The following is a 23,534-nucleotide window of genomic DNA, read 5'->3' as shown; positions in this document are numbered from 1 at the left end:
ACTGTTAATTTTAAGTCCAGGTGAACTGTCTTGACCACAGTAACACAAAGTTTTGACTTGTCACTGTGTGATGCTGCAACTACGTGAAACTCGCGTGCATTTTCTCCCCGTATTTTTACAAGAAAAGTACATTTTCTGTTATAGAAATGTGCCTTTATTGTTTCAAATTGGTGAGACTGAACGACAAAACTACAATATATTCATAAAAAAGCATTTCTCTGAAGGAATCCTGTGTAATTATGTATTTTTGAGAGATTTACACTGTTAATTTTAAGTCCAGGTGAGCTGTCTTGACCACAGTAACACAAAGTTTTAACTTGTCACTTTGTTTTCTTGCAACTCGGTGAGACTTTGATGCATTTTTCTCCATATTTTTGCAAGAAAAGAACATTTTCTGTCACAAAAATGTGTATTTCGCTGCCAGATGAAGCAGAAAGCCAACACTGTTCAGGTGAAGTTGTGGGGGAAACAATGCAAGTTCCCAGATATCAGTCCGACGACCCCCAAAACGCCTCATTCAATCCACCTCTGATGACACCAGCAGCAGTTTTAAGTCCAAAAAACGAGCCGAACATCCGGGAAACGCAACCTGATCTGCAAAAGACGTGGAATGTCTTATTTCTTCTTTTTCTCCCCTTCCGCCCTTCAAACCCGGTAATGATGGAGGAGTAAAAAGCGACATGATTGGTGGATGCAGGCGGCGGAGAAGAAATGTAAACCCCTTGGTTTTGTAGCATCGGAGGGGGTGAAAAGCTGCTCGCCCCTCTCTTCTTCTTTTTCCTTTGGTTTGCTTTTTTTCCTCGCCTCCCTTCAATGACAGCCGCCGGGAGCCGGTCGGTGCGGTGGGAAGAGAAGTAGAGGATCTCCCTGCAAGTCTGCGGTAAGAAAAACAACACAGCAGGCGGCGTGCGTAATGTGCGCATCCATGCGCACACGCAAGAAGAAAAAAAAACCAAAAAACAAAACAAAACAAAAAACAACAGGAAAGGGGAGGAAAAAAACGCACAATACACAATGGTGTTGCCTGGGGCTGCCGCGATGGCTCTCAGACAAACGCGGGTGTTTTAGAGTTTGCGTGACAGCTGCGGGGCCAATGGAAACGTGCACGGAGCCAGCTGCGCCAAGGCTGCAGCCAATGGGAGGGAAACGTGCGCACGGTGAGGTTAGGCTGGCTGCAGCAGCGGGAGCGAGCACACCGCTAAACTTCCACCAAATAAAAAAAAAAAAAAAAAAAAAAAAAGAAGCTGTTTGTGTTTTGGCTGCTGCAGTCAGTGGCCATTTTAGGAAACTTTTTTTTTTATGGAGGGGGACATGCGGCTCTTTGTGCGGGTGTCTAGACCGGACCGTGCAGCAAGACTCCGGCATCCAGACTGAATGAACTCCGCCGTGGATTAGACATTGCGCGGACTTCCACTCCTCCTCCTCCGCCTCTTTTCTCCTCCCCATCCCTCTCTTCTCCTCCCTCCCTCCCCTGCCTGCTAATTTTTTATGCATTTTTCTAAACTGTCATGGCGATTTGGTGTCCTTGGAAATAAAAAAAAGCGCCAGTGTGTGTTTTTCTTTTTTTTTTTCCTTCTTCTTCTTCTCTCCTCTCGCTCGGACTACAACCGGCGGAGAAGAAGAAGGATGTTGTCTCGCCGGTGAGGGGGAGCCGTGTGTGTTGTCCGGCGTCCTGGAGCAGGTGAGCGGTCCGCCTGGGGAGGGTTTTATCGGTGGAGAAGGAGTTCTTTTAGTCCACACGTGTAAAGCGGAGAGGAGGCTGCTTTTTGTCGTATTATTATCATTATCCACCAGCGACGCGGTGACATTACAGCGGCTAGCAGGAGGCAGCTAGCTTAGGGTAGCTAACGTGAAATAGGACACAGTGTCTCCTCTCCGCTGTGGGCTCTCTGCTGTGTAGTGTGGTTGCTGTTTTTCCTCCACTTTAGTCGGGCTTTTTCCCCCCTTCGCACCACCCCGCCGTCAGGCCAGCTCTGCCCCAACTTGTGGCCAAGCTAGCGGTGCGTTAGCCCCTGCGTCTGCTAGCGCTGGCTCCAGCCTGAAGAAGCCCCTCAGAGAGCTCTACCCGAGAAGCTAAGGAATGCTAGCCGCTGTTAGCTTCCCGGAGCATTGGTGGCCACGGCGGCCAGGTGTGTATGCGGGGTTTCTAGTGAGTCATGCAGGCACATTGAGTCACGGAGTCACGCTGTTGTACCATACACACACTCTCGCTTTCCACCTGGCCAGGTGTAACACCCCCGGGCTACAGACAAAGGGTGCCAGAAGCTAATCCCAAGCCACAGTGTGCTCTCCCTTTAATGGGGATTGGACCAGATGTGAAAATGCATGTTAAGCAAAAGTTCTTGCGGTTGAAAATGGTTGATAGTCAGACTTTGGATGTTTCTTCTCCTTGCAGTGTTGGATTTGAATATTTTTTATTTTTTTGTAGTTTTCTGTACAACAGTGAAAGGGATATGAATGTACCAAACTGTCAGAACCTGGATGTTCATGTACTGAAGTCTCAAAAACCTGGATGTCATTGCACTAAAGTGTTGAGGCGTTGACACGTTACGGTTTAACAGTAGTAGACGCCTGGCCCAAACTATCAAAACCTAGATATTAATGCCCAGCAGTATGAAAAACCTGGATATTAATGTTCTGTAGTCTCAAAAACCCTGATATTAATGTACTAAAGGATGAAAACCCTGGACATTAATGTACCAAACTATCAAAACTTAGATATTAGTTTGCCAAAGTCTCAGAAACCTTGGTATTAATGTACTAAAGGATGGAAAACCTGGATATGAATGTACCAAACTGTCAGAATCTGGATATTAATGCACAAAAGTGTTGAGGTGTTGACACTTTATGGTATAGAAGTATCAGAAACCTCGCCATTAATGTACCAAAGTATCAAAACCTGGATATTAATGTTCTGATGTGTCAAAAACCTAGATAGTATTGTACTAAAGGATGAAAACCTGAACATTAATGTTCTGAAGTCTCAAAATTCTGGATATTAATCTAGTAAAGGATGAAAAACCTGGATGGTACTGTGCAAAAATGTTAGAAATCTGGATGCATTACTATTGAGACATTAGCACCTTTTGACACTACAGTATCAGAATCCTGGACAGGAACGTACTAAACTGTCTAAACCTATATATTAATGTTAAGAAATAACAAAACCTAGATACTGAAGTTATGAACTCTCAAAAACTGGGATATTAATGCACTAAAGGATGAAAAACCTGCATGCTAGCGCACAAAACTCTTAGAAATCTGGATGTGTTACTGTTGAGGAGTTGACACTTTATACACTGTGTATATAGTACTTTGTTTGATTCTTATTTTTTTCACGAGTATTTTTTATTTATCTTTATTCTTATTTGCACTGCTGCTAATCATCGTGTTCTCCCATACAAATTTCGTTGTACTTCTGCACAGTGACAATAAAGTGTATTTGTCTTATCTTTATGGTATAACAGTATCAGAAGCCTGGACAATAATTTACCATACTATTAAAACCTGGATATTAATTTTCTAAAATCTTTAAAACCAGGAGATTAATATGGTGAAGTATGAAAAATTTGAATATTAATGTACAAAAGTGTTGGAAATCTGGATGCATTACTGTTGATGCACTGACACTTTATGGTGTAACAGTGTCAAAAACAAGGGACATCAGTGTACCAAACGATCAAAACCAAGATATTAATGTTCTAAAATCTCAAAAACATTGATATTAGTATACTAGAGGATGAAAAATCTGGATGTTAACATATATAAAGTGTTAAAAATCTGCATGGGTTACCGTTGAGTCGTTCACAGTTTATAGCACAACAGTCCCAGAAGTCTGGACAATAATGTGCCAAACTATCAAAACCTAAATATTAAAGCTCAGAAGTATGAAAAACCTGGATATTAATGCACTAAAAAATGAAACGCTTGGATATGAATGCACAAAAGTGTTCATAATCTGGGTGCGTTACTGTTGAGGTGCTGACACTTTGTTGTATAATGATACCAGAAGCCTGGACATTAACGTACCAAACTATCAAAACCTGAATATGAATGTTCAGAAGTATCAAAAACCTGACTATAAATGCACTAAACGATGATTAATCTCGATATTATAGCCCAACAGTATGAAAAAGCTGGATATGAACACACAAAAGTGTTAGAAATTGTTGACACTTTATGGCACAACAGCATCAAAAACCTGGACCTGAATGTACCAAACTATCAAAACATAGATATTAATGTTCAGAAGTATCACAAACCTTGATATTAGTGTAATAAGGGATGAAAAACCTGGATATGAATGTACCAAGCTGTCAGAACTTGGATATTAATGCACAAAAGTGTTGAGGTGTTGACACTTCATGGTATTACAGTATCAAAAGCCTAGATGTTAATGTACCAAACTATCAAAATCTAGATATTAATGTTCTGAAATCTCAAAAACCTGGATGCCAATGCAGTCAAGGATGAAAAACCTGGATATTAATGAACAAAAGTGTTAGAAATCAGTGACACTTAATCGTATGAAAGTATCATAAGCCTGGACATTAACATACCAAAATATTAAGATTTGGATGTTGTTGTTTAATTGCGAATCTTTGACATATTTATATACTATGACAGCAGTGAAATCCAAATTCACAAATGTCCCAGTGAGATGTCTTGATCACATTAACCCTTAGAGAAGTGATTTGTCACTGTGTGGTCACTTTGTCTCCTTATTTTTGGAAGAAAAGTGGGTTTTCTGTCACAAAATTATCACAAATCTGGATATTAACACACAAAAGTCTCCAAACCCTGCATATTACGCCAGCAAAATATTAGAAGTCTGGATATTGTCATCCTAGGGTGCAAAAGTTGATCACAAAGAATGTTTTTAGGTCAGTCAATATACATAATTATTGATAATTAAGAACAGCAGGATAAAGGTTTAATTTCACTGCTTTTACAGACACACATTCTCAGGTGCATCATTAGGACATTCCTGCGCATTGCAAATATTTGTTACTTTTTGTGACCTACAATCGCTTGCTCTTGTTGTTCATTCGACTTGCTCCACTTGCTTCCTATTTCCTGTCTTGTACCATGTTTTGTCTATTGACTTGCAACAACTGTGTTTTTAAAACATCTTTTTAGCATTCTTTATAAACGAGTGCTTGTCAGCGATAACCTACTTGGCAATAAAAGGGATTCTGACAAGTAATTACCTTAATGTTTAAGCAGCTATGGCAAACAAATATATACATTTGCACATTATTTAGCAATAAGTAAGACTAAAGGATTCATCTACAGTGGGTATGCATTAAATAAAGAAAACCAGTAAAGTCTAGAGGTGCACGGAGTGCAACTAGGGTGAAGCTAATGCACCAAGCTGAGGTTTTAGGTCCAGGTATTGGCCCACATTGGCCCTCTGTCATCCTTCGTAGCTGGCCATTGGGAGTGTGTTGCTTAAGTGAAGGTGGTGGAGGATACATGATGATGTCTTGTAGGACTAACTTCCCCTTCTATGCTGGCTTGGATGGAGGCAACAAGGTGTCCAGGTGGTGGCAGACAGACTAGCTTGCCTTGGGATACCTGCACAAACAAGCCATTAGGGAGGTTGATGTAGGCCAAAGGGGCTAGGATATTGCACTGTTTATGAACTAGTGAGGGAGCACGCTTGATTTTTGTTCATGCTTGTGTGTGTTTAGGTGAAACTATGGAGCATTTTTTGAACAATTCTGTTATTGCTGTTGATTAACTGTCTATCACAGATGCAAAATGCTATCGCTATATCTCCCAGGTCTATGTAATTTGCAGATTTTCATCAAATCTTCTGTTTGGCATGAAAATCTGGATTTGTAGATGCTAAAGTTTGTAATTTGTTCTCATCTGCTTAACCTGGTAGTAGTATTTTTGGTTTGCAATGAAGTAAAAGGCTGCCCATTCAATTCTCATGACTTACCTGGTGGGTTTTCTGTGTGATGTTGCACTTTTTCATCGTCAGGCAGCGAGGATGCCCAGGATGAAGTTCCATATTGTTGTGTATAGATCCAAGTATTGCCCCACATCGGCCTCCGTAGCAGACCACTGGGAGTGTGACGCTTGGGTGGAGACGGTGGACACATGGTAGTGTCTTGCAAGGGGAGCTTCCAGTCCCCAGGGGAGGCGTGCAGGCTTGGGTGGGATAAACAAGGTGTCCAAGTGGGGGCAGACAGACTAGCTTACCTTGGGATACCTGCACAAAAAAGCCACTAGGGAGGTCGATGTAGGGCAAAGGGGCTAGGACATTGCACTGTTTATGAACTACTGAGGTAGCACGCTTGGTTTTTGTTCATGAATGTGTGCATTTAAGTGAAACTATGGAGCATTTTTTGAATAATTCTGTTACTGCTGTAGATCAAGTGTCTTATCGCAGGTGTAAATCGCTCATTTTATCAGTCGAGTCTATGTAATTTGCAGTTTTTCATGAGATCTTCTGTATTTGGCATGAAAATCTGGATTTGTAGATGCTAATGTATGTAGTTTCTCATCTGCTTAACCTGGTAGCAGTATTTTTGGTTTGCAATGAGCTAAAAGTTTACCTATTCAATTCTCAAGGCTTCCCTGGTGGGTTTTCAGTTCAACATTGTTACACTGTTTCATCGTCAGGCAGCAAGGATGCTGTAGTTGTGTTGTGTTTGCACCTTGTCTTTCAGGCTGTAGACCTCAATCTGGACGTGACTTTCTGCCTGCTGGTTCACCCATTGTTCTAGATGCACTTTGTACTACCTGCTGCTGCTGTGCTTCGACTCCACCATCAAAGGAAGCAGACGGAAACAAAAACCGGAACATTTGCCCCCTTCTCAGTTGTTGAGACAGCTGATAGTTGAAGCAGGAGTTGAGGCGACGTTAAATCACACTAAGTTCTTTATTCCATTAATTAAAAAATAAATAGGAACCATAGCACATCTGCAAATTGTTTCAGATGTTTTCACGTATTTATAGAAAAAAATCGACAGTTCTGCTTATGATAATATGTTCATTGTGTGTTTTTTGCTCGCAACACTTCAGTAATAATTTAGTGATAATTAATGACGATTATAAAGTTCAAAGCCAACATTACAAGTTAATGGCGTAATTTGATGCAGGTAAAGACTTGGGCAGAACAGTTTTCAAAGAGCCACCTGTTGTAGAGAAACACAGCGTTTGAACACATTCTGCTGCGGCAAATACTCCTCCGTCACCTCTGTGGGTGGAGAAATTGAAGTAAATCTCAGTTTTAATTAGTGTCAATCAGCATCTTGGTTAGTGATGATGGAAGGTTGTCTTTTCTTTTTGTTTTAATCTGAGAACATGACTGTGTGTTAAAATAGGAGTTTCGAGTTTTATAGGAGCTACAGCTAACACTAACTGTACATTAAATGTAGGTTGATGCTATTTTTTGCTCATGGTGGTTGGATTTTGATTAAACTGTGTAATCCTGTGTCATCTTTTAAGCTCCATCTCGACAAATAAGCTTCGTAAGAGGAGCCACGTGAATTATTCGGTGTGTTCTATCTGGGGCTGCAACTAACGATTATTTTAATAATCGATTAATCAGTCGATTATTTTTTTGATTAATCGATGAATCGGATTAAAAAAACCCACATTTTTAATTTCCGCAGCTTTATTCAGAAAGAGAAGATTTGGACTGACAGAGCAAAAAAGATCATTGGAGCGAAGCCTTCGTCTTCAACCATCGACAGAAGCCTCATGCCAGTGAGCATCATGTTGAGGATGCTCTCAGTCAGGACAGCTGCTTGCTGTGGTGGACATGATGTCTTTCTCATCATGAAGCCTGTCATTTTTTGCTGTTCATGAAATGAGAAAGATAGTATAGTATGAGTATGTATTACAGCACAATTTACAACAACTCAGTAATTATCTTGTTTTATTTGCAGTATTAGGTTTAGGCAAGTAAGTAGTCCAAAGAGCAAAACACAAAGCGCACGCACACACACACACACACACACACACACACACACACACACACACACACATATATATAAATGTACAAGCACCATAAAAAATGCTTCATTACATAAATTGAGATGTAAGAAGTTACTTTAACCCCTGTTTGGTCTAAATGCAATTCATCCTGCCTCACTCCAACACAGACCAGCGCCTTCACTCAGACTTTGTGAGAAAATTAAAACTCGAGGTTTAATCTTTAAATTATTGTCACCATTGTGTGCAAGTTACGTTTTTTTATAAATCATATTCAAACCCTGCTTAAGCTGATTAAAGTGAAATAAAAAGTATCTCACACACACACACACACACACACACACACACACGTGTCCTATGACTGTCATTAATCAGCTAACAAACGCCTAGCATCAGGTAAGCTACCAGAGAGACTAACGTTATGTTTCCTCGCTGTATAACAGAACAAACGTAGGATACTGTAGTGATTTACCCTGCTGTTGAGCTCCCTTCATCCTCATTGGCGACTCCAACGTGTTTCCGTTTCAGGCGCTCTATCATCATCGTGGTGCTCCTGTTCCATCTCATATCACTTTTGTAAAGCTTGCATGTTACGCATGTTTTTTGTTTTGTGAAGCGTGAAATGCTCCCAGACTTTTGAGGACTTCGGTCAAACTGTTTTCTCCGTGTCGGTCATGTTTCACTTGTTGAATTTACTTTTCCTTTAAAAATACCGCCTCAGCTCTGCATCCACCTTGGTCTGTTCAACTCTCTCCGCAGGTGGAGTTTTTGTTTTTTTAAACAAAACTTTATTTCGGTCAGCCAGCATTGATTAAAAAAAAAACAACAACTTAATTTCGGTCAGCTAGCATTGACAAAGCTCTGCAGGTGAAGTAGACGGCTCCGTGACATGGCGAGTGATGCATGAATCGCGCGACACAACGAATCGATAATGAAATTCTTTGCCAACGCGTTTAATAATCAATTTTTATCGATTTTATTGATTTGTTGTTCCAGCCCTACTTCTGTCATCTTAGGGAGATGATGCTGATGGTTGTATATTTTTTTACATTACAAATACTTCATTACCTCGCTCTACTAGGTTCAAGTCTGTCTGTCAAAAATAATGACATTATGGAGAGCTCGTTAAATCCTGCTTCATTTTAGTTTTTATAATTGACTTTTTTATCAGTACATACCACATATCTACATGCAGAAACGGTCGGTGAACCAAAAGAACTAAAAACGCCACCGTAAGTTTAAGTTTCTTAGATCTGAAGATTAGGTACATTTCTGTATTTTTGAATATTCAAAATTCAGCTTTGTATGTAGAAATTTTGCCGATGAATGTGCAATTAATTTTAAAAAGAAAGGAATAAAATAAAAAAAAATGCTAGGGACTGGCTGACCAGTATAGCTGACACATATATGATAAAATCTTTAATTTCAGTCGATATTGATAATTATTGGTTACTACAGTTGAAATACCAGTTTAAACTGTTGTGATTAGATTTTTATTGAATTCTGTAATCCTGTCTCGTCTTTTAAGCTCCATCTTGATAACTAAACTTAATAGGCGGAGTCACATGAATTATTAGGTGTATTCTATGATCTTGGGGAAAATAATATATTTTGTTCATTTTTGCTCAATGTATATTTTCTTCACTCTATATTTTTTTACATTACAAATGTTCGTTCTAGTAGATCCAAATTTGTCTGTCAAAAATAATGGACAGCATGGAAAACTAGTTAAATCCTGCTTCATTTTGTTTTTTATAGTAAACTTTTTTCTTCTTCTTTCTACAAGCAAAAAAACCCCCAAAAACCAAAAACTCAAAATACCACGGTCAGGAGTTTAAGGCTTTGAAATATTCAGATTTGCTGATTCCTTCTGTGTTTAAATAATTAAAATTCAAATGTTGGTGGGCATTAAAAAAAGTCTATGTGAATGAACGTTCATATAATTGTGAAAAAAGAATAATACAATAGTTATTGTCATTGTTGGGAATGAGAGGCAGTTGAACAGCTCTCTCATTACAAAAAATAAAATCCTGATAGAATAAAAATAAAATAAAAAATAAGAATGGACTGTGTAAAAACAAGAATAAATGTAAAATTGCACCGTATATCGTAAAATAAGAGAGCACTTATTATAGTAAAATTAAAAACAAACAAAACTCGAGGGACTGGCTGGGCGATGTAGCTGAAAACCTTGTTTTGCTAAATAAATCTTTCACATCAGTCGATACCGATGGTTATTGACAGGGGACACACCAGTTTAACCTGTTTATCAGGCTGTGCAGGTGATTGTTTATTAACACAGCAATGAAAAACGCACAAACACATTTACACATATAAATAACAACAAATAAGGATAAAGGAAGTTGAAGTACAAACACAAAGGTATTTATTGCGGTAGTTTTATCACTTGGGCTTTCAAAAAAACTATAATTACTTTTAATTACTTTAGTCATAGAAATTTTGTGTAATTTCTAGGGCTGCGCCCCCGGCATTAATTGGGTCGGAATATCTGGAGCCCAGAATGTTCTATTCGGACCGGACCTAGTAATTTCTAGACCTTGAGAAGTTGTTTTGATCACAAAGTTAAATACTTCAGCAGGTCCTTGGTTTACAGCATTCTCCGACCTACAACTTTTCGTGGTTACGTCGCCATCTCCCACAAATTTATTAAGAAAGTCTTGTTCCATCATTCAGACATAAGGCGTTGATGACGTTAAAACTAATTTCGCATGGGAACTAGTTGGCGAGCGGACAAATACGTCGGCGCTATACGAGGAAGATGGCTTTGTTTACATTCGCCGGTTGCCGTTTTTTTTTTTTTTTTTTGGCCTTTTTTCGGCTTTATTTAGGCACAGTGAGAGAGAGACAGGAAACAGGGGAGAAGAGTTGGGGGAAGACATGCAGCAAAGGGCCACTGCGTCGGGGACCAGCCCCTGTACATGGGTCGGCTGCTTAACGCGTTGAGCTATACGGGCGCCCCACATTCGCCTTCTTTTCTTGGAAACTTTTTGCCCTTCATTATGGCTCCCAAGCGCAAGTCAGACTCTTCTGATGCTTCGAAGAAAACGAAAGCCATTTCCATGGAAGTGAAATTAGATTAAATAATACGCTCGGAAGGGCGAAACACCGATGGATGATTGATTTTGATTTTACCGCTGTGTTAGCGTAGGTGAGTGACATAGGTACTTATGTACATATGTGAGTTCTGACTTATGACGAAAATCGAATGGAATTCCGACATAAGTCAGCCTGTATATTGTTCAGTTCCAGATACCTGAGACTGAATGTTTTGTGCCTTTTTGTAGAAGACTGTGACGGGGCATAATACTGTTAAAACTGAACTTATTTTTCTGCATGTATTTCAGGTTTTTCACAATGTTTTAGAAAAAGATTAAATGTGAGCATTTTCAGAATGCACTTTTTTTGCACTAAAACAAAGGGACACATTTGGAGTTGTGATTATTTATCGGTTATTATTTGAGATGAAATTGGGCTGCATGTGACCCCCCGAACTAAAATGAGTTTGACATCCATGATTTAGAAAACACTGGTAAATGACTTCTTAAAGGTATTACTGGGCTGTAGGGATGTTTTAAGTGGTTGTGAGGTGGTGAAGGATGTTTGAGTGGAAATGTTTCATTCATGTGAAGTGGTTCAGTTGTAACCTTAATAAATACAGCAAACAATCGTCAGATGTCATATGTCAGTGTCATAGCAGTAGGTCAGCTGGATTTGAAAACTGTGCTGTGAGGAGCTGATTAGTTATTCACCGAATTAGCGCAGAAAGCTAATTGTGCCGTAACCCAGACCGGGGCTGCCTCTGACATTGCCGTCCCCTCCTTTGTTTGTTCCCTGGTGGGAGCATCAGCGCCGCCGAAGCAGGGACGACATGAGGAGGAAGCCGTGTTCCATTTTAAAGATGTGCCTCCCTCTTTGTGCATGCCAGCGCCGGCGGTTTTTTTTGGGGGGGGGGGGGGCTGAATTTGGTTCTGATTTATCACAGCTGGCTGCTCCTCCTCGGCCCCTGTAGCCAGTTGGCCTCCTGATGATTCTCAGATGCACCAACGGTTGAGGCTCCTCGGCTCTTTTGTTCAAGGGCGAGCGACTGAGCGAAGGGAATAAGGTCATTGAAAAGAGAATGGCCCTGTTTGCTGTTTTTTTTGTTTTTTTTTGTCTGAGGAAAGCACTCACTTCATCAGGTTATAAATACAAATCCCGCAGGCTATTTATAATGCAAATAGTGTCTAATCTAAACAAAACAACATTTTTTTGCGATTATTTTAACCTATTAAATAGCAGAGAAAGGATCAACGATCAATCAAGAATCAAGGAAGGCAAATAACCAACAATTTATGCATTGAATGTATGTTTTAGTAGCATCTCATAGCAGCAAACCTGTTTTTCATAACTATTCTTATTCATTAATATTGAAACTTGTGTTTCTTGCTCAGTTTTTGCTGCTTGAGGGACATTTCTGAGACCACATAGTCCTGAGACCTGAAATAGCGCATTCAATTGATCAATAATCGGCCAATAGAACTAATCGAAAAATGCCAGATATCTGATAATTGGTCTGTCCCTTTAGTGGTTTCACGATGTCTTCAACTACTTGAATTCCAAGTGGTTTAAAACTTTGATTTTTGTGGCACTTTTGTCTAATATTTTTTCTCATTTTGTCTCATTTCTTCTAATTTTATCTCATATTTCTTCCCATTTTGTCTCATATTTCTTCTCATTTTTATCTCATTTCTTCTCATATTGTGAAAAATGAGACAAAATGAGCCACCTTGAGAGAAGGTATTTTCCTGACTTGTGCCAAAAACATGTTTCTTGCTCCGTTTTTGCTGTTTGAGAAACATTTCTGAGACCTCAGAGTCCTGAGACCTGAAGTAGCGCATTTAATTTGTCGATAATCAAAATAATCATAAGATGCCAGATATCTGATCGTCGGTCTGTCCCTTAAGCGGTTTCACATTATCTTCCACTTCTTGAATTCCCAGTAGTATAAAACTTTGACTTTTGTGGCACTTTTGCTTGAAACAGTGACTTAAAGATGAACTGAGTTATGATTTGATGCTGTAATCTTAAAAGTGGCTCCATCAGTGCAGCAGGGTTGAAACAATTATGTGAATACTAATAAGGATTAGAGATGTCCAGGCCTGATTTAAATGGATTGGAATCAGATCAAGGTCTGATCCACCTCATCCTCTTCTGCGCTTAAAGACAGCTGGACTTGACGCTGTGAACCTCTTACAGTGAAAAATGACTCGGTCTCGGCTGTGATTGATTCAGTCGGTGATATTCGCCGGGTTCTGACGGTGACAAATCCGTTTTCTCTTTCACTCATCAGTGTGTAAAACCTTCAGGAAGCAGCTTCTCTAGTCCGGTTTTAATACAGTATCAGTTCGTGCGTCGCTAATTAATGTTGATTCCATGTGAAACTCGATGACGGGCCGAAGGAAAACTTTTGTTGTGTGCTATTTGCAGAAGCTTTGTCGTCCTAACAACTAAGACAAATATCTTTGTGTCGACCTGATTGGGATTGTGACAGTTTTAGGAGTCACGTTTTTACAGAGGTTTCACCTTCTGAACTCAGATCAGCAATTTATATGCGTTTCTTTTTGCTCCCGTCAGTCCTTTCTGCGTCTACATCTTGTGTTTTTTTTTGTTTTTTTTTTTACAATTGCTGGTTCTGATAAATGTATTTATTGCCTTCTATATTATGACCAAGTGAACAGATCAGGCTGTCATCGATCAATATGATAACTGTCTTTGAATTAGTAATATAGACAACAGAATGGTGGCATGTTGAGATCACATTTTTGTCTCAGTGTAGACATTTTTGCCTGTATGGCTGTGTGACTGGTGAGTGTTTTCTGTACTTTGTCCACTGTAGAAATGAGTGAACATTAGGCATTTCTCCTTCACTGGTGAGTGTGTGTGTGTGCACGTGTTTGTTTGTGTTTGCATATGAGACCCGCTGCATAAGGCTTCGAAACGAGCGAGCAGTCGACAGTTGTTTCATTTCTGGAAACAGCATGCTTGCATCAATATTCATGGGTGACAGGTGCGTTGGGATAAAACAACTTGCAACAAAACTGGAAAAAAGACAGCTTCCACATGCTGTCTTTCTCACATTTAACTGCTTTCATTTGCTGGTGTGTATTCGACTAGAACAGGAAGGCCGCATCATCCTTTATGTTGCCGTTTCCTTTTTCTTGCACTGTTCTGTCGTACGTAATTACCGCAAGTACTATATTGTAGTAAATCCATTGTCAGCGCTGCTCAGAAGCTGTCGATTACTTCTAATGTCGGTGAGGAACTGTGTTCTGCTGTATCACCTGTGGGAAGATCGAGATATAATACAAATTTAAATGTATTTTATCTTTTAGGAGATACACAGCTCTGGTGGAGTTCAGTTGGAGGTGAAGTCTGTATTTTGGAGTTCAAATCTACCAGGAGACTGTCTTTGTCATTTTGTGACATTTAAACTAAGCTTGGGTGTTAATAAAATGACAGAGATCTATCCTGGCGGTGGTCGACACCAGTAAGGAAACTGTTTGATGGTTTAATAAATGCAAACTGGCATTAAAGTGAAGGCACATAATAAAAATGCAAAGTTTAGTTGCAGGATTATAAAGCAAGTGTGGTCTCCCCCTGGATCACATCAGCCCGTCATGTCCCTTGATAATGGATTCGCCCTCTATTGCTCGCTGTCCCTGTTGACTTCCATGCAGGTCTCCTGAGGCCCATGAACCGCCTGACCCATTTATCACCAGGATCCACACCTGTAGACCTCATCTGGTAGAGGCTGCTGTGAGCAGGTACCTGTAGTTACCTTTGCTGGATGGGCTTTGCAGTCTAAAAACACCCAGAAAACTCTCTCCCCACCACCTCCAACTAAATAACGCACTCCCATTGGCCTGGGAGTTGGGGGTTGGGTCTGTATGTGGTTTTACCTGGTCCCTGTCTGCCACTTGAAACCTTAATCTTAGCGAAACCCTTCAGATTTTGGTTGCTTTCTTTTTTTATATATGTCAAGATCATCTTTAATTATTTCTATTCATGTGTATAGATGTTTTGTGTTTGAGAAAGCAGATTTTAACTAATTTTTGTAAACCAGTAGACGTGATGGAATGTTGTACAGCGGTCAATGGACTGGTGTAACAGGCTAGATTAATCCCCCAGCCAAAGTATACCCTGGGGTATAAACTGGCCAAGGATATCCTTACAAATTAATTATACCCAGGTATACTTAAACCTTATACCTGACACATAAAGATTAAGCATGCCAAACTCTTGTTATTTAGTTATTTTTTTCCACAGGGTTGTACAAAGCAAATCATTATGAAAGAACATAACTAGAATGTTCATGAGCTAATAACGATTGAAATCCGAGTATTTGGATCTCAAAATTAATATTTGGATACCACCATAATGACCGAATATTCGATACCCTAGTATGTTTGCCTGAATATGTGATATAATCTTGTCTTGCATGTGGTATATTTTGGCCTGGAGAGGTATATTTTGGGTTAGACTATTCCAGCTCCCGGGGTATACAGGGTCCTCGGCTTATGTCGGAGTTCCGTTACTGCGAATCATTCTAAGTTGATTTCCACCGTAAGTTGGAACTCTGGCAAAAATGTAAACAAAGCCATTTTGTGTATCCCTGATCAAGAGATGTTGCGGAATGGAATTTCATTGTACTCCTTGCAATGACAATAAAGCTTCTTATCTTGTCTTATCACGATATCGACCAGGTCTTTGGAAAAGTCATGAATGCCAATGACTTTGATCACTGTAGGAGTCATTTTACAAGGAGATAGCAAAATATTGCCGCACCGTTTTTACAACATGAGCATTTTATTATATCTAATTTCACTTCCATGGAGATGGTTTTCCTTTTCTTCGAAGCACTGCCATCAGAGGAGTCTGACTTACTTTTTGGAGCCATAATGAAGCTCAAAATGTTACCGAATGTAGCACACAATCCAAGGTGGCGTACAACCGGTGAATGTAAACGTGACGACGTATTCGTCTGCTCCGCTCGCCAACTAGTTCCACGTAACCAGTTTCGACGCAACGACGAAACACCATAGGTCGAGGACGTCATAAACCGAGAACCCCCTGTACTTTGGTTTGGCCAGTTTATACCAGGGTATTCTTTCGCCGAGGGTTAATCTGGCCTCCTACTCTGGGGATTGTCAATTTTATGTATTTATTTTTATTAATGACTACATTCAAGTGACTTAACTGTCAGTAATGTCTTTTTTGTGAAGTGTAGTCCCATAGAGTCAGGCTAATCTTACAAAATGCAGCAGGAAGTCATTGACTGCAATAGAAGTCTTTGTCACGGTGCCCCTTTACTAGCTAAACACCCACAATGCTCTCTGCTCGCCAACTGCCAGTAGTCCAAGTGACCATTTCTCTGGTTGCTACAGTATTAAACAGTAAAATGCTAATCTATAATACATGTTCTGACATGAATGACTTTCTCCTCTCTTATCAGTTAATGTATTTTTAATCGGTCAGGTTATCAGCAGCAATAAATCGATTAACAGTTAATCATTGCCGTCCCTACGGGCAACACATTTAAATGGTTAGATATGAATAATATATGATTCAATAGACTTTGATAAGGCCCCTAACTCTATAGCGGGTGTTATTTTTTTAAATTTTATTTGTTCATTTTTGGTGCATTTGAATTGAAAATGAGTAACCAAGTAATTAAAAAAAAAGAAAAAAAAAGTCAGTCTGATGCTCTGTGTGACCGCCATTTAACACTGCTATATGAAAGTCTATTTACCAAATAATTATTCAGAATAACAACTGGCAGGCTGATGAACAATGGAGCTACTTATTGGTTGTGGCAATACATCCTTTACCTACATTTTCCTGCATTATTTGTGTTTTTTTTTTTTACTTTGGTAAATTATCACTGTTTATCTAAATAAGTAGGCTAAGGTGGCTGAAGTCAAACAGAACCATTTTTTAGCTGTATTGTCCCAGTCTGTAGACTTTCAGGATGAGGAAAATATAAAATATAAACTTATGTCAGCATAGTATTATAATAGAAAAGCTGTGGAGGAAGTAGAACTAAGAGAAAAATCTGTTTTGACATTTGCCTTTTAAGCTGACACGTACGACAGAATGGTTGTTCAGTTTTTAAATATTTAACACAAACTGCTGCTCGTATGTACAAACGGATCGCTTGATCGCCAAACTGCACAGTAATTTAGTGTCTCCATGGCAACAGGAGATGAAGCGACGTTGCATTTTTTTTTTTTTTTCTTGTTTTCGCACCGCTTCACTCTTCCTCTGTGTACATGACCTCTGCGTAACCTGGCGTCGCGTAAACCCACTTCTCAGGATAGATTTTGAAGCTCCGGTATCTTTGCCTCGGGGTGCAGAGCGTTCCACATACCTCGAAGCGCTTACCTGATCAGACTTGTGAGGATGTTTCAGTCACCTCGCGTGCAATAATTGATGTTTGTGCACCTTATTTCCCAGAGATCACCTGTCAAACCATCAGCTTGGCCAGTAATCTGACAGTTTTTAGCGTTAGATTGTGTTGACGGTGCTCGTTTTACTGCTAGTCATGTCAAAAACATGAGAATTTTATTTAGAAGTTCAAACAAAATGCTGATATTAATACACATATTACCTCCTGTACATCAAAGGATGTTCCTCAGTCTTTAGAACTGCAAAAGTAATGATAATAACTTTATTTATAAAGCACCTTTTACAAAATAGTTTACAAAGCACCGTACAGACAATAGGCAAGGCACCGTACAGGCAAGAAAAGGAAAAAAGCAAAAGAAGGAGACTCAGAATGAACATAAGCGGTCAGTCCAAGCATAGTAATAGACTCTCAAAATAATTTTTTAACAGCACCAGTTAAAATAGTAAAATGCCACGTCCAAGTACGGGAAGGATCAAGTAGAATAAAAGAAAATAAATAGTAAAACCATAAAACAAGGCTAAAGATTATAATAATGGTAAATAAGTAAAAAAAAAAAAAAAAAAGGGTAAAAGAGAATAAAATGACCAATAAAATAAATAAAGGTAAAAAAATATACGATAAAAATAAAAAAACTAAAAATGAACATGTCTGATTATGTAGAATAAAAGAAGATAAAGGGCAAAATCATGAAACAGGGAAAAAATTATAATAATGGTAAATAAATAAAATTAATTCATAAGTAAATAAATAAAGGGTAAAATAGAATAAAATTACTAATAGGATAAACTAAGGTAAAAAATAGACAATAAAAATATAAAAAATAAATGACGATTAAGTAGAATAAAAGAAAATAAAGGGTAAAACCATAAAACATAAGGCTAAGAATTATAATAATGGTAAATGAGTAAATAAATACAGAAATAAGTAAATAAATAAAGGGTAAAAGAAAATAAAATTACCAATGAAATGTATAAAGGTAAAAAATAATGATTCAAATAAAATAAAAAATAAAAATGATGATGAATGAAAAACCATAAAACGCGAGGCTAAAAATTATTATAATGGTAAATAAGTAAAATAAATATGAAAATAAAGAGTAAAAGAGAAAAAATTACCAATAAAATAACAGTGAAACAAGACAATAAAAATAATAAAAAATAAAAATATCTGATTAAATAGAATAAAGAAAATAGAGGGTACAACCATAAAACATGAGGCTAAAAATGATAATAGTGGTAAATAAATGAGAATAAAATTACCAATGAAATAACAATTTAACAAGACGATAAATATCGAAATAATAAAAAATAAAACTGTCTCATCTTACTCGCTGCAACTTTGTGAAGCTGGTGTAGTTGAAAAATAACTTTAAAAAAAGAAAAGTTCTATGCATTATTTGTGCTTTATGACAGGTGCACAGCAGAAAATTAAGTGGCTCAATAATCGCGCACAGCCTGTCGCCTTCACATGCAATTAAACCGGCGTGTTGACAGAATATACAGTGTTTGTAGGGAGGATTAAGTGTGGCACTTTTAAAGGCAGTCATGAGTCTCGTCTAAACTTCTTTGCAGATGCTGCAGTTATCCTCAGTGGTGCGGTGAAGCAGGTACGCCCACCACCTGCCTCGGTCCGCTGCTGCGCCACAGATGCCGTTTTATCGTCTGTGTGTTAAGCAGTAAAAGGCGGATTCTGCTGAATGTCATGTATCCGGCGTTGAAAATACGAGGAGCAGCTGCTCTTTCCGTGAAGCCGGTGACCTGATATTGATATCAGCTGATCTAAATCCGCTCCACCGACCCAGAGATGTGTTAAAAGCGATTGTAGAAGAGTGAATTAATAAGGGACTGAGTGGGCAGAAAAAAGGCATTGTTTACATTGATTGTGATGAAAGTTCATTCACATTTCCATAGACACCTCCTGTCTTTAGTAACTGTATTGTTGGTATATTTACTGGGGAAAAAAGCAAAATGACTCCATTTATCACAACCAGGAAATAATTGTGGAATTTTCAACTTTCTGATGGAAAATTTACCAAATCTAAGCCTGAAATTATTCTGTTCCTTTAAAACCACTTAATTAGACATGTCTAATTTGAAAATTTGTCCAAAAAAAGTGTTCGAAATTGGCAAGTTCTGTGAAAAAAGAAAATAAAGGTTAAAATCATAAAACATGAGGCTAAAAATGATCATGGTAAATAAATAAAATAAATACATAAATATGTAAATAAAAAGGGAAAAGAGAATAAAATGATCAATAAAAAGAATGGTAAAAAATGGAGAATAAAAATAATAAAAAACATAAAAATGTCTAGTCTTACTTGCTGCAAGTTTTTGAAGCTGATGTAGTTGAGTAATAACTTCTATTTAAATTTTTTTTTCTCTAAAAGTTCTATACATTATTTGCAGCAGCAAATCTGACAGTTATTAGCTTTGGATTGTGTTGACAGTGAATATTGTGATTTTCAAGAAAAATCCAAACAAAATGCTGATATTAATATACATATTGCTGTACGTCAAAGGATGTTTCACACTCTGTAGAGCCTCAAAAGTAATAATAAGAATAATGATAACTTTTTTAATATAGCACTTATAAAATAGAGTGTACCCAGTGCCTTATAGACGGGGCAAAAAAAGAATAAGGGAAAATCAGAAAAAAGGTGGTCAGTCCAAACATAGTGAAAGATTCTCAGAATATTTTTTTAACAACAGCACCAGTTAAAATAATAAAAAAAAACTCAAAATTTTGAGCTAATTAGCGAAGCTGTGAAGCCATTAATGACTCAAGTACAACCAACAGTCACGTCGTAAAATTTCAAGGACTTTTTTCAGCTGAATTTACCAAATCTACACTTAAAATTGTGGTATTCCTCAAAAATCTCTTAATTCAACGTCTAATTTGAAAATTTGCTAAAAATCAAAGCATTTGCTCCAGCAAGATTCTGTAAAAAGGAAAAAATTCAGCACTCCTTGATGCAACTGTGAAGGGTTAGTGACTCAGCTGCAACCAACGATCACATCACAAAAATTCAAGGACTTTTTAGCTGAACTGGGATGAACTGCAGGCTGTGTCAACATAGAGCAGATAGAAGGAACGTATGGAAATAAATCACGAAATTAAGTAATGTCTATAGTGTGTAGAGTTACAGTTTTTATCCAGTGCTGGTAACACCTATGGGCACCAAGAAAAAAATTGTTCAAATTGATTCTAGTTTGTTTTAAATGATTTTTAGCATTACAGCTTTAGTATCCTGCACAGGAAAGCATTTTGAGTTTTCAGATGTTTCCGTTGAGCTGCAGGATTTTACACTGCAGTGAAAAATGAGACAGAAGCAAAGAAAAAAGCCCAGAAACTGTTTGGAGTTCAGACGGTTAAACAATATCATCTTAAAAACTCAAAATTTGATCTACTGTTTGCTTTAGAGTGAGAACAGACTCAAATAATTCAAGTTCTGTCAAAGTGTTGCAGAATGGGACTATTCATGAAAAAAAAAATCTTTTTCTCCCATTTAGTGAATCTTTAGGTTTAATTAAATCTGAAGGATAGTCAAATAAAAGGGTTAAAAATAAATATTGAGTTGCTGTTTTGTGATTTCAGACACAGCCACACACTTTCAAGGAAACGTGCAGAACAGATGGAGAACATACAGTTGTGGTCAAAAGTTTACATACACTTGTAAAGAACATAATATCATGGCTCTCTTGAGTTTCCAGTTAACTGATTTTTCTCTGATAGAGTGGTTGGAACAGATACTTCTTTGTCACAAAAAACATTCATGAAGTTTGGTTCTTTTATGACTTTATTATGGGTTAACAGAAAAAGTGACCAAATCTCCTGGGTCAAAAATATACATACAGCAACATGAATTAGCAATTTTGGTGACTTAGAAAGTTGTGTCAATGAAATGAGCTTCATAGCATGGCTTCTTAACTTCTTGTGAGTGATTATGAGTGACTACAGCTGGTGACTTCTCTGAGGCCATTTAAATAGGGCTCATTGGATACAAAAGCCCACAAACGCTACAATGGGAAAGTCAAAGGAGCTCAGCACAGATCTGAAAAAGCGAATCATTGACTTCAACAAGTCAGGAAAGTCACTTGGAGCCATTTCAAAGCAGCTGTAGGTCCCAAGAGCAACAGTGCAAACAACTGTAAGTATAAAGTGCATGGCACTGTTTTGTCACTGCCACGATCAGGAAGAAAATGCAAGCTATCACCTGCTGCTGAGAGAAAATTGGTCAGGAGGGTGAAGAGTCAACCAAGAACCACCAAAAAGTAGATCCGCCAAGAATTAGAAGCTGCTGGAACACAGGTGTCAGTGTCCACTGTCAAGCGTGTTTTGCATCACCATGGACTGAGAGGCTGCCGTGCAAGAAGGAAGCCCTTGCTCCAAAAGCGGCACCTTAAGGCTCGACTGAAGTTTGCTGCTGATCACATGGACAAAGATAAGACCTTCTGGAGGAAAGTTCTGTGGTTAGACCAAACAACAATTGAGCTGTTTGGCCACAATGCCCAGCAATATATTTGGAGGAGAAAAGGTGAGGCCTTTAACCCCAAGAACACCATGCCTACCGTCAAGCACGGTGGTGGTAGTATTATGCTGTGGGGCTGTTTTGCTGCCAATGAAACTGGTGCTTTACAGAGAGTAAATGGGATAATGAAGAAGGAGGATTACCTTCAAATTCTTCAAGATAACCTAAAATCATCAGTTGGGTGTTCCAACAGGACAATGACCCCAAACACACATCAAAAGTGGTAATGGAATGGCTAAATCAGGCAAGAATTAAGATTTTAGAATGGCCTTCCCAAAGTCCTGACTTAAACCCCATTGAGAACATGTGGACAATGCTGAAGAAACAAGTCCATGTCAGAAAGCCAACAAATTTAACTGAACTGCACCAATTCTGTCAAGAGGAGTGGTCAAAGATTCAACCAGAAGCTTGCCAGAAGCTTGTGGATGGCTACCAAAAGTGCCTAATTGAAGTGAAAATGGCCAAGGGACATGTAACCAAATATTAGCATTGCTGTATGTATATTTATGACCCAGCAGATTTGGTCACTTTTTCTGTTAACCCATAATAAAGTCATAAAAGAACCAAACTTCATAAATGTTTGGCTTCTTCAGTTCTGAACTGAAGAAGCCTCTTGGATGAGAGGTGAAACGTCTTCAAGGAACCTTCTTAAAGTCCAGTTTGATTGATTTAAACAACTTTGGATACCAAGTAAAACCTGCACCTCAAACCATAAAGGTGCTTCTTGTCTACTTATCTGACTGAATGTTCTCACTTTGCATTCTAGATCTGTAATAATCAGAAAGAGTTTGCAACCAGAAACGGTTGCATAATAGCCGAGAGATTTGGAATATTTTGTGAGGTAATTGTTAACACTCACTGCTGTACCTTCCAGGAGGAAACGTATGGGAGGAATTTGTTCTATCCAGAGGCCGTGACACTGTAATGTAAGACATAAGGAGGTAATTGCAGAATTTATGTTTTTAGTACACTGGGTTGAACCTGAACTGTGACTCAGCAGCACCGGAGGGATTTCCAGTAGGATACCTAAAAGTAAACCGTGTACCTATTGATTGATTTGAAGTCACTCTGCAAGAAAATGTAATCTGTGCATTGTTTTTAAATACTAAAATAGAACACAGAAAGACATCATTTGTGTTTATGTCTGTGCTTGTTTGTTCTTCTGCTCAGAGTTTAATCTTTTGGGAAAAACTCCAATGTTGTGTCCAAATAACCATGATTAATTTACACTACCATTCAAAAGTTGGGGGTCACTGAGACAATTTCATGTTTTCCATGAAAACTCACACTTTTATTTATGTGTGAACATAATTGCACAAGGGTTTTCTAATCATCAATTAGCATTTCAACACCATTAGCTAACACAATGTAGCATTAGAACACAGGAGCCCTACCCCTATGTAGATAATCCATTAAAAATCAGCCGTTTCCAGCTAGAATAGTCTACATCCACTAAAATTGTCTTGGAACTGGTTGGTTCAGTGCAGTCAATTCAAGGCCATTCTAGATGTCTGAAAAGAAAGAAAGAAACTCAACATCTTACACTCCATAGTTGGATATACTGTCAAAAAGTGAACTAGAAAAGCAAAC

At 38.4% G+C, this 23,534-nt stretch overlaps 1 protein-coding gene across 4 annotated transcripts in view; it reads left to right on the top strand.

The window, feature by feature from the left end:
- The first annotated feature begins 542 nt into the window (after positions 1 to 542).
- Positions 543 to 23,534, top strand: part of chd6 (chromodomain helicase DNA binding protein 6) — a 181,590-nt gene continuing 158,598 nt past the window's right edge. For 2 of the 4 annotated variants that reach the window (XM_055010485.1, XM_055010484.1), the window contains exon 1: positions 543 to 1,681. The gene's annotated coding sequence lies outside the window, so the exon portion shown is untranslated. The remainder of the gene's footprint in view (positions 1,682 to 23,534) is intronic. The other 2 variants (XM_055010483.1, XM_055010482.1) reach the window with 2 other exon arrangements.

Source organism: Amphiprion ocellaris, chromosome 5 (assembly GCF_022539595.1).
Source record: "Amphiprion ocellaris isolate individual 3 ecotype Okinawa chromosome 5, ASM2253959v1, whole genome shotgun sequence".
NCBI lineage: Eukaryota > Metazoa > Chordata > Actinopteri > Pomacentridae > Amphiprion > Amphiprion ocellaris.
Note: the sequence above shows the minus strand (reverse complement) of the source record. Positions and strands in the feature narration are given on the sequence as shown.